Source organism: Tauraco erythrolophus, chromosome 25 (assembly GCF_009769465.1).
Source record: "Tauraco erythrolophus isolate bTauEry1 chromosome 25, bTauEry1.pri, whole genome shotgun sequence".
NCBI classification, from domain to species: Eukaryota; Metazoa; Chordata; class Aves; order Musophagiformes; family Musophagidae; genus Tauraco; species Tauraco erythrolophus.
The window spans coordinates 586,987-598,301 of record NC_141489.1 but is presented as its reverse complement, the minus strand read 5'-3'; positions in this window follow the sequence as shown (position 1 = coordinate 598,301).

The following is an 11,315-nucleotide window of genomic DNA, read 5'->3' as shown; positions in this document are numbered from 1 at the left end:
AGATGAAGTCGTCCAATCGGCCCCGTGAAGTCGCTGGCAGAGGGGGGAGGCTGCTGGAAGTGAGGATAGGCCACGCGCCGCTCCGAGCCCATGAAGGACCACGGCTGCAGGAGGGCTTGAGGGTCCCCACCACCGGGGAGGTGGAACCCAGGAGCAGAGAGCGCCCGCTCCGAGCCGCTCTCCAGGTCTGTTCCAGGTCTGCAGATCTTGGGCCAAAGCGGACAGCCCCACAGCGCTGGGTCACACCTGCCCACACCAAGAGCCGCCCTCCTCGCTGCCCCAGAGCCGCGGTCCGTCCCAAGGGTCAGGGGTGCAGCACCACTGAGCCTCAGCGTGGTGATCGTTGTGAATGACTTTGGGTTTTAAGAATCCTTCCTCCAAAGCTTGGTGCATTTATTTGCTGTGCCATCTGATTTTCACGTTGTAGGGTGGTTTTTTTCCTCCCTATAAATAATTACAGGCGCTCTAATGGATCTCAAACCTTGCATTACCTTAGCTGTCAGGAGCTTGACGATTACGGTGTAGCCTTCCTCTCCAAGGAGCAGAGACAGGGCCACAGCTCCTCCACGGGCTTTTTTCATTCCCATTACCCCTCACAGCCTCCTCCTGCCTCCACCACACCGTGAGGGCAGGCGCCGTGCTCCCCCGTCCAGCCCAGGGAACTGGGAAGCACAGGGATGAAGCCTCTCACGCAGCCCACATCTCCCAGTGTTCCAGCACTGGGAGCACGGATGAGTCGCTTCCCCCTCCCGAGGCAGCCGTTCGCATCGCTCGCAGTGTAACGCGATATTCCTCTTGTCGTCTTCCCCATCTCCTGAAGTTTTCGGGGTATATTTATCAAACCTGCACACAGAGATTTTTTTAAATCAAACTAAACTTTCCTGACCATCGTGGCCTCCGAAGGGACGGAGCTGGTGACGCTTTGCTGTGCCAAAAAGATGAGTGCGAACGCCGGCGGCAGGGAGGGGGCGGCTGTTCCCAGCCGGAGAGTCAGGTCGGATCTGATCGGCTCCTGCAAAGCGGGACCCCCCGGGTCCGCACCCGCCGAGAGGAGCGCAGCTCCGCCAGGTGCTGGCCCCACCACACCAATGGGCTTTGCCGATTAAATTCCTCATGAAAACGTTCCCACTAACGCTAATTCACGACCTGTTCTTTATTTCCCACAGCACCAGCTCTGCCTCGCTCCCGTCTCCTGCCCGCACGGACCCACCCTGCGCTGGCTCCAGACCAGCCCGTCACGGGCTGCACGAGAACTTGTTCCACATCCAGAAACATGGCACAACGCACTGGTGTGCCACGCACCTCGGCAGTGCCCGCTGATCCTCCAGACACCTCTTTTCTTGTGTTCAGTTCAGCTTCTCCCCAGGATACGGTTTGTGCCTCTTCGCTTGCCACAGATATTTCTGAAAACAACAACAAACCTCGAAACCAAGAGAAGGTCATCTCCAGCTGCACCGCGCCGAAACGCTGTGGGACAGATGAGCAGAAGGAACAGAACATCCAGACCCTCCAGCTCTCGGTGCAGTCGCTCACAAAGTTTCTCCCAGCCCGGGCTCCTTTCTTTACACCAGCTTTTTGCATGGCAGAGAGAAGAAACGAGCCCGGGAGGGAGCAGGCACTGCCAGGGCTGGCACTGCCCCTTTCCTCCTGTTTTTGGGGTTCAGCAGCTCCACGTCTGGTAAATGAGGATTTTTACAAGGAGCAGCAGCCTGGGAAGGTCGGTGAGGGGCAGCTCAGTCCCACCATCACTTTCCAGGAAGCCTCGCTGGCTCCTCGGCACCATGCTGAGCCATGCCAAGCTGCTCCGGCAGCTGCTGCGGCCATTCAGCAGCTGTTAAGCCTATAATTGCTCATTGAGTCATAATTTTTTTTTTTTTTTATGAAAGCAGCACTGTCAGGGAATTAAAATCTTTTCAAAAGCCCATAAAGATTTCATAAATGTTTCAGATCCAGATCGATGGGGATTAGCGTCTTCGCAGCCAGGAGAAGGGGGCAGCGATGGGGAGACCGACAGCAGAACATCCTCAACAGCCGTAACCGGTTGGTGAAATAACGCCCGTGGGTGGCCCCAGCCCACAAGAAGTTGTCCTCACCTTTGTGCCAAGGCTGTGCTGACCCTGTCCGTGGCCCCGGCACGGGGCAGGATGGGTCCCCAGTCGATAGCCCGGGTGCAAGGGCTTGTCTTTGGTGGGGATGGCAGCAGGAGCAAGGCTGCAGGCACCACCAGCCTCTGGGAAAGTGGGAAGCCAACATGGGGTGAGCACAGCCACGCCAGCCCCAAGCAATAGCAGCATCTCGGCTCTCACGCCCGTGCTGTGCCCGTCAGCTGAATGAGCAGCTGAGCTGGCTCTGGCCAGGTGTGGTGACCAGACCCCGTGGGCAGCATGGGCAGTGCCAGCATGGACCAGCAAACACCCGCATGATGTGGATTCAGAGGAGCCCACAGTCCTCAGGGGCAAAGGTTTGCACTGTAAGAGTAGTTGTAAAAATGGGATAAGCTTTTCCATCTATATGGCCCTTTCCACAGGAGCACTTTGCAAAGTGCTCGTTAATCAAGCCTCGGGCTCTCCTGCAGGTCCGGCCGTCGCCAGCAGCACCCGGGGTGCGCGGTGTGAAGATCCACGTCTGGTCCCACAGCACCTGCCTGTTGCTTTTAAGGATGAGGCAACGCCGGGAGTCGGAGTCGGTCCCTCGGTCCTGGGGAGCTGGTTTATGCGTTTGGAATGGTCGCAGCAGCTGATGCTCCACAGCTCTGCTGATCCTGCACCGGGCACGCGGGGTCAGATCCGGTGGGAGCCCGGCCAACCCAGCGCTGCAGCTGCGCTCGACACCGGGGCCCCAGTCCCACAGAGTGGTTTGGGGGCTGCCCCACGGCAGGGATGCTCCAGCCCCATGGCAGGACGGAGCCAGCAGCCATGCACGGGGCGCCCGTGGCAGCTGGGAGGAGCAGGGGCTGTTGCATTACTGCAGGAACAAGCAACAGGGATGACTGAGCCCCGACGGGGCGGCTGTGGGCGACGCTCGGTGTTTGCAGGTTACCGAGGCACCGCACACTCCTGCGGCAGCCCCCGCTCCACCCCGGGCACCCGTTATTTTTAGCACGAGCACGGAGCCGCCTTTGATCGTCCCTCCGTCAGCTCTGAAATATCCAGGCCAGGGGAGCGCGTCGTGCAGCCGCCGCGGCGCAGCCCCACGGAACGCGCTTTGCAGGGAAGCACTTGGGAACGCCGGGTGCTGCCGACGGGGGAACCTGGCGTCTGGGGGGGTCAGGGACCCAGCTGCCTCCAGAGGCTGAACACACGTGGGGTATTGGTGTCCCCATGGCCTGGCACGGCCGGACTGTTGGACAGCCTGGTTTGCACCCCAGGATCCACACAGCCACCCTCAGCCTGACGCTGCACCCATGGGTGCTGCAGGCACAACGGGCCCTGTTTTTAACTGGGGCGCAGAAGTGAGAGCACAAAGGGGTCCGAGCCGGTGCTGCCGGGAGTTCGGCACGAGACGGGCTTTCTGCCAAGCTGAGCACCCATTCAGGCACCCATGGGTGCAGGACACCTCTCACCGAGTGCAGGGGTAACAGAGGGACCCCAGCACCAGCCCCGCTCCCTGCCAGCCACCCCCGTTACCACTCACCCTTGTGGCCCCGTGCCAGCGTCGGGCATCGCTTCCTCGGCCGCGGCCCCGGGAGCGCCGCCTGAGTGCGAGAGGCACCGATAACTCATAGTTAGTGGAGAGATTCCTATTATTTTATGGCAGTTGTTCTTTCCTTCCCGTTGTAACTTTTAATTAAAATCTACAAAAGGGAGATAACTGGTCCCTCTGCATAATTGCGGGAGTAAATTTTATTGTATAGAAAAGTGGTTTTAATTTTTAATGGACTTATTTTTAAGGAAGAGCAACACTTTGAAGGGAGCTGTGAGCCCTGGTAACATTATCAAAGGCGAGAAGAGGAACAAAGATGGGTTTATTACACATTCCCTATAACACTTATTTTGGGGGAGTTTTGTGCTTCCTCCTAACGAGAGATGAATTGCACCGGCTTCGTTTGCTGTAGGAGGAAAATTAAAATGAAACTGATAAGAGGCCCAGCCTCTAGCTGCTGACTTACCTCCCAATTATAACTGAAAGCTCACAGGCATTCCAGAGATGGGACTTGATGTCTACATTAATTATAAATAAATTATCTACACTTAATGTTTAAATGAAATTCCAGATAAAGCTTTATATTTAGAAGAGCACCACATCAGTGCATAAATATTTATGCCAGGAGTCTGGATCAGCTGCGGCTGCTTCAGCACGACGTGGGAGCGAAGCTGGAGCAGGGAGCCCTGGCCGGGGTCTCAGGGGGAGCCGAGCCCACCGGGGCCAGGATGGCCAAAGCCCAAGGCACAGCCAGCCTTTGGAAAGGGGCAGCGGCAGGACACGTTGTGGCTGTGCCAGCCCGACAACAGCCACGTGCAGAGCAGCAGCAGCATCCACTGCATGCAGCCGGGGCAGCGACAACAGCGGTTTCCCCCACCTTGCGTGTGTCTCCAGCCCATGCCAGAGCCAGGGAAGCCTCATCCCCATGCCATGGAGCCAGGGAACGTGCTGTAGCCCCAGAGGAGCAGCACCAGCCCCAGGCAGTACCTCAGGTCATCGCAACAGGAACCAGCACCGTAAGCCCCGTGGTCCCCACACAGGCAGGGGCTCCATGCCAGCAGCATGGGCAGCCCCCGTGGGTCTCCAGCTGGTGGGTCATGGCCACTTTCACTGGGGACAGTGGGACAGGTTGGGCAGGAGCAGGCTCATGGCAAGAAGCCTGGGTCCGTGCCAGGGGGATGGCTGCTCCCTGAGCCCCACAGCCCCCCAGGCCCCTCGCTGCCACACGCACCTGCTGCTTCCTGAAGGCTTCTGCTTCCAGAGCTCAGGAATGTCACCAAGGCCAACTCCATCCCAGTGCAGAAACAGCCACTTACCCACAGAATAAACCCAGTTCCACCCCCAGGGACCACCACCCTCCCCTCCATCACCCTGCTCGCCTTTAAAGCCTCAGCCCCAGGGCGGGGAGAGGCTGAATGGCCACACCTGGGTGCGAGGGCTCACCTGCCCTGCCCACCCCCTGCCCACCCCCTGCCCGCCCCCCTGCCCACCCCCCTGCACAGAGCATCCTTCCCAGGGCAGAGCATCCCTCCCAGGGCACAGCATCCAGCCAGTGTACAACATCCCTCCCAGGGCAGGGCATCCCTCCTTTCCAGGGAAGAGCATCCACGTGTGACCCCTCGGCGAGCGCCGGGCAGCCGAGCCTGGCACAGTCGGCCCGGGAGTTGCAGCAGGGTCACCTTTGGTATCACAGCGCTGCACAGTCCCTGCTCTGCAATGGGAGCTGTATCTCATTTCTTCCTCAATTAGCTCCTGATTATCAGCGTCCCAGGGCCCCTTCCCAGTCTCCGTTTAATGCACCATTAATAATTCATTTCTCAGATAGCAAGAACGCCGCGCGGGGTTAGGGCTTCGTGACGAACAAGTGCCAGAGCGACCCTCATCTCCAAGGGACAAATGAAGGGAAGAAGAATAAAGCGAGAGGATCAAAGATAACATGTTCTGTGGCCTTTAATCAAACACTGGAGAAAAGGTTTGATTACTCAGGTGAGGAGCACACGGGCACACTCCTCCTTGGTGGCTCAGGCTGCCAGGCTCCCACGCCTCGCCGACACCGCCGCAGCCTCCCCAGCATCAGCACTGGCACCATCGCACTGCCCTCCCCAGTGGCAGAGAGGGAAACTGAGGCACCTCGAGGCAAAACTCAGCAGTCACCAAGCCGAAGCAGGGGCTGGCCCGCACTGTCCCGCTCCCAGGTGCCGTCTGGATCTTTCCTGAAGCTGGAAAATCCCAGGCAGCCACATTTCCCCAGTGCCCGTCCCCAGCGGCTGGTCCCAGGATCAGAGAGAGAAACCAGAAATCCCAATCTTTTCCTGAAAAATCCTGGACATGTCCTCAGAAGCCCTGAACACCCCAGCCCCTCAGTGGGGGCTCCAGGGACGGGTGGGAGGCACAGGTGACCAAGGGGCCACGATGTCCCATTGCCCAGCCCTGTGCCAGGGAGGGTAAATGACACGGAAGAACTTCCAGGAACACACACGTGGTCCTGCATGGGACGGGAAGGAAAAGTGGCTTCTTGCTCTCTCCCACCACCACCGCCCCGCCGAGCCCCGTTCTGAGCAACGGCAGAGAAACCATGGGAGGGAAGCGAAGTACCGACCAAAAGCCACCTGCCAAAATGACCACGGCCGCAGGAGGAGGAGCAGCCGGGCGGCGTGTGACGGGCCGGGAGCGACCACCGCGCCGATGGCAACAGCGCGGCACGTGGGCACAAAAGCTCCTGCCTCTCTGTACAGGAACCCGCAACCGCGGCATCACTGGTGTGGGACAGGAGACTGGGTATTCCCAGTCCGCCTCTCTGGATGGGAGGGGAGAGCTCTTGGCACACTGAGTGTCGAGGGGTCAGTGTCTGGAATGGGTGCGATGAGCAGCATTCCCATGGTGGCAATGCCCAACGCCAGGCCTGGCAGCAGCGGTTGGGATGTTTCTGCAGCGGGTTGGGCGATGGGCACGTCGGAAGAAGGCTTTCCCAGCCGGGCAGCACAGCGGGGCTAGGGAGCCCGCTCTGCCAGTGGGGCCCTGCCCGCCGAGGGCAGGGAGAGTGGCAGAGCCAGCGCTGGCCGCCGAGCGTGGCGAGGAGCCGCATGGCGCGTTGGCAGCTGCATGTTGAGTGCGACGGTTTCTGACAGATCCAATTACAAAGCCGCGTCTCAGCAGAATCGCAGCCCTGAGATTTAGTGCATGAAATTTTGTTTGGGAATTTTCCGATATCGCAGCTCGTGCCGCGGGTCCCTGCGGGCCCCAGGCTGTGCCAGCACCCGCCGAGCCGTGCCCAGGTGTCACCCACACATGCTGCATCCCTTCTCCGCATCCTGCCGATGCACGGCCCAAGTGCAGAGTCACCTAAAAAACTGGCAAGAATAAGATGGGCAACCCCTGGCAGCACTGAAGGATGGTACCCGTGGCATCCCGCCGGAGACGTGCCCTGGCCTCGGCCCCGCGGGCCACGTGCTGGGATCATCCCTGCTCCTGCGCAGCCCCAGGGACAGCGGGGCCGGGATCACGCCCGGGCTACGGGCTGTAAATCACTCGGCCTTCCAGGAGCTGAGCATCCGCCCGTTCTTTCGCCGCCCAGCCCCAGGGCGGTATTTTTAGCCCGGTTTCCTAGAAAAGCGCGGTGCGCGCGCACGGGGCAGCGTCTGCCGGGGCACTGCCGCCTGCCCGGGACCTTGCAGGCAGTTTCAGCTGATTGACCGCTCTTAGGGCGAGGAGGTTCCCATGAGTTTCCCTAAATGCTCCCCCTCCTCGCAGCCCCCCACCAGCCCACCTGCTGCTGCTGGGCCACCCCAGGCACCCACCCCCCTGCCACCCACGTCCAGCCACTGCCTCATCTCCGGCCCCATCCTCCTCGGCTGAGCAGGGACTTGGCTGCCCTGGAAATGCTCCTCGGATGAAAGCGGCCAAGTGACCTCCAGGGATCAAGGAGATTTGGGCCAAAGAGGACAGGGGAACGTGCAGCTGCTCCCCCGCGGTGCTTTGGTCCAAAGAGACGTCGGGTCTCTGCGCGGAGCGCGGGGCTGAGTGCCCTGCCCCTGCCCGCGCCCGGGGCTGCGCGAGTTCTGCTCATCAAACACACCCCCGGATTAGAGGGTTTGCTTTACTTTTTATATAGTGGCTGAGGGCAGCGCTGTGCCCCGGCGCTGACAGCGGATCCTCTGATCGCAGGTGGGCAGGAAGCTTGGGATGAAAGCTGGCAAGTCTGCAACACTGCAGCCGCCGGATCAGAGCTGCGTCACCGTCCCCTGGCTCTGGAACCTGGGAGTTGTCGGGAAGACAGATTTGCTTTCACACCTGCGAGGCTGTTCCATCCTCTGCCGCCCGCAGCTGAGCCCAGGCTGGCAGCAGCAGCGGGGAGGAAGGTGCTGGGGCTGCTCCGTTGCTGCCTGGGGGCTGGGAACCCCCCGCAGCCCCAGCTGGGGTGCCCTCCTCAGGGGAGGAACACGTCCCCGAGCCCCCCGGGATGAGCAGCCCTTGGTCTCAGCATCCCTGTCATGGTGCCGGTGGGGACCCGTCGTGGCAGTGGCAGTGCTGCCCCTCCAGCACCATTGGCACGTGCCTCCCTGTGCTCCAGGCACGGCTGGCATCGCCCGGACACATGCCAGGGAGCTTTTTCAGCCTAAGCAGAATAAAACCACAGTGATTATATTTCCTGCCTCCCCGCTTGGGGCGGGAGGGAAATTGTTTGATGCTAATCCCCTTGTTTAATCCACCAGCAACCTGACATGCCAACAGCCCAGATTAACTCCTGGCGGGGCAGCGTCAGACGTGCAGCCATCGGTCGTGGCGACAGCGGAGCGGAGCAAGACCGGGACATCCCCGCGTGCTTCGTGGGCTCCCGCGCGCTCCTGGCAGCGGAGGAGGGGAGGTACGAGCTGCATGGAGAGAGGGCTTTTGGCTTTCAGGATCGAGTTCCTCCACGATGGGCAGTTTTCACCAGGTGGAATTTCCCCTGGTACAGAAAGGGCGGCTCCAGCTGTCCCGGGAAAGGTCACTTCAGGGGCCGACACGCTCCTGGGCTCTGGCAGAGGTACTGTGTGACAGCAAGATTTTCAGATGTGCCTGGGAAGCAAAATTCAGTCCTCCTTCGCACACGGTGCCACTGGACTCATCCTGCTGCTGCCCACACCCGCGTCCATGCGGGACCAGAGCTGCAGGGGCAGGACAGAGGCATCCCCCTGGGGCAGGACCCCCAGCCTCGAGCACCCGTGGCCCAGCCAGGGTGTTGCTTTGGGAAAGGTGCCCAGGGATCCTGCTCCAGCTGCTCTCACCCTCCTCGCTGCAGACCTGCGCCTGACTCGGAGTTTCAATTTGTCCGACTTTATCTCCAAGCCCCCAGTTCTCACCGTTCCTCTCTCAGCTTGGTGGAAGAGCCCTGTAATACCTGGCAGTTTCCTCCCGGGGAAGGTACTCGCACACTGTAATCAAGCCACATCTCGGGCTACTTTTTGATAAGCTGAACAGATTGAGCTCTAAGTCTCTGCTAACACCAGCCTCAGGAAAGGGCCAATCCGAGGCGCTGCCAAGCAGAGCGGAGCCGGAGCTTTTTCAGCGGGTGCATTGAAAGGTGAATTGTTGCTCTCTGATGCGCTGATGATAAATGAAATGGGCTCTATAAAAATGAGTTGTTGCGTCGCCCTCGCTCTGGTCTGTGACCCCACACGGCTGCCGGAGGCCGGAGGGGTGCTGGGGCAGGAGGATGCAGGTGCCTCGGGGCTGTGCCCATTCCCACGCCCGCCCTGGCCTGGCAGCCTGCAGAAAGCTCACCCGCAGAAGAGCAGGTGGGAAACCCCTTTGCCTGAGTCCCTGTGGCTCCGAAGCTGATTTCTCAGAGCGCTCCAGACCCGACTGATGCAGGAGTGACCTGAATGGCTGATCAGAGGGAGCAGCCGCTGTTCCTGCCCCGGGCTGGGGGACGCAGGGGCAGCACAGTCGGAGGAGGCTGCCCGTGACAGCCAGGGCGGATTAACAGGGTCACAGGGATGTGCGTCCCCGCAGCCGCAGGCAGCCTGGGTCTCAGTCATGCAAGGCCAGCTCTGAAGGACACCAGATCCAAAGAATGCTGGCTCTGAAGGATGCCGGCTCGGAAGGACACTGGCCAAGGTCGCAGCACCGATCACTGCAGCTCAGCTGCTCCCTGCCGCCAGGCCCAAGGTGACCGAGCCCCCGGAGAAGAAGCCAGATGGGGCTGGCGTTAAAGCAGGGATGCACAGGGAGGAACGAGCAGAGGCTGGATGCAGACCCACTTGCAAAAGCCACAGAGTCCCACAGAGCAATGCTGTCCTGGCCCTATATCCCGCGGGGCCAGATACACCCCCTTAAAAATGGACGTTTGTATCAATGTTGCAGAAATTCTGGTTTTGGGCACCAAAATAGACAACAGATCCATCTGGGCTGGTGAGAGGTCCTGCCACCCGGTGCTGCAGGCACCCATCAGGTTAACTCACAGCCTGGATTCTCCGAGCACAAATCAGGGCAATTTGAGCTTAGCAAAACGATGTGGGGTCCCTGCAGGAGGGATTCTGCCTGGGGAGACGTAGGAGAGGCCATTCCAGCCCACGGAGAGCTACAAATAACTCAAACGGCCTCATTACCCAGTTTCTGATGAACAGGAGTTCGGTTTCATGTTTCCCCCGGGGCTAACTCCACCTGAAACTGGGCTATGCCTCATTACGGCAGAAGCCGAGGCCTTCAAAGTCAGGCGGGACCCCCCGCTCGCCCCGAGCACCCCGTCCTTGCTGGAGGTAACCGCCGGCGAGGAGCCCCGACGGCTGCAGCGCGGGGTCCCGCGTTCCCGGGGGTGGCCGCCCGGAGAGGGGCCGGGTTTCGGGCCGAGATCCCCCTCGGGCATCCAGGTGCCCCCGCCTGCGCCCACAGCCATCGGTGCCCGGTGGAAAAGCCTCGTGCCCAGCAGGACCGGGCTGGGAGCACGGACGGACCGCGGCCCCCCCGCCGCCCCCCGCATCCCTCGGGGCGTCCGGAGCGACCCGTCACCCGCCGAGCGACCGCGCTGCTTACCGGAGCGGGACGTCCCCGGGCCGGCACGGCCACGCGTGGCCGGATTCCGCGGGCAAGGGGCACGCACGGAGCGGCGGGTGCGAGCGCCGCAGCCCCCCCGCCGCCCGCCGGGCACCGGCCCGGGGCCCCGGGCCTCCCCGCGCATCGCCCTCATCCCGCGGCCGGGCCGGGCCGGCGCTTCCCTCTAGCGACCGTCGTCGGGAGAGCAGCCGGGAGGGACCCGGGATGCTGCAGCATCCCGGCCCGGCCGCGGGGACCCCGAGCGCCCGGCACCGAACCCCCCCCGCCCAGGATTTGTCCTGCTGCAAGCCCCTGCGGCTCCCTCAGCCTCCCCGGCCCGGCCAGGCCGGCTGCCCGGGGAGACCCCCGCTGGGACCGCAGAGCCCCGCGGGGACAGCCGGAGCTGGCGGGGCCGGGGCCGGGACACAGGACCCCCATCCCGAGGCAGCGCCGCTCCCGCCGCACCGTGCGGGACGCCCCGGTTCAGCCTCCGCAGCTCTTTCCTTTCTGCCAGGAGGTTAAATCCACCCGCAGCCCCGGCTGCGTTCCCGGGGGGCTGAGCTGCCCTGGAGGGGCTGAAGCTCCTTCTGGTCTCGGGCGAGTGGATGAGGTGGGTCGCTCAGGCCCCTGTCCGCGGGGAGGGGTACGACTGGGGCAGC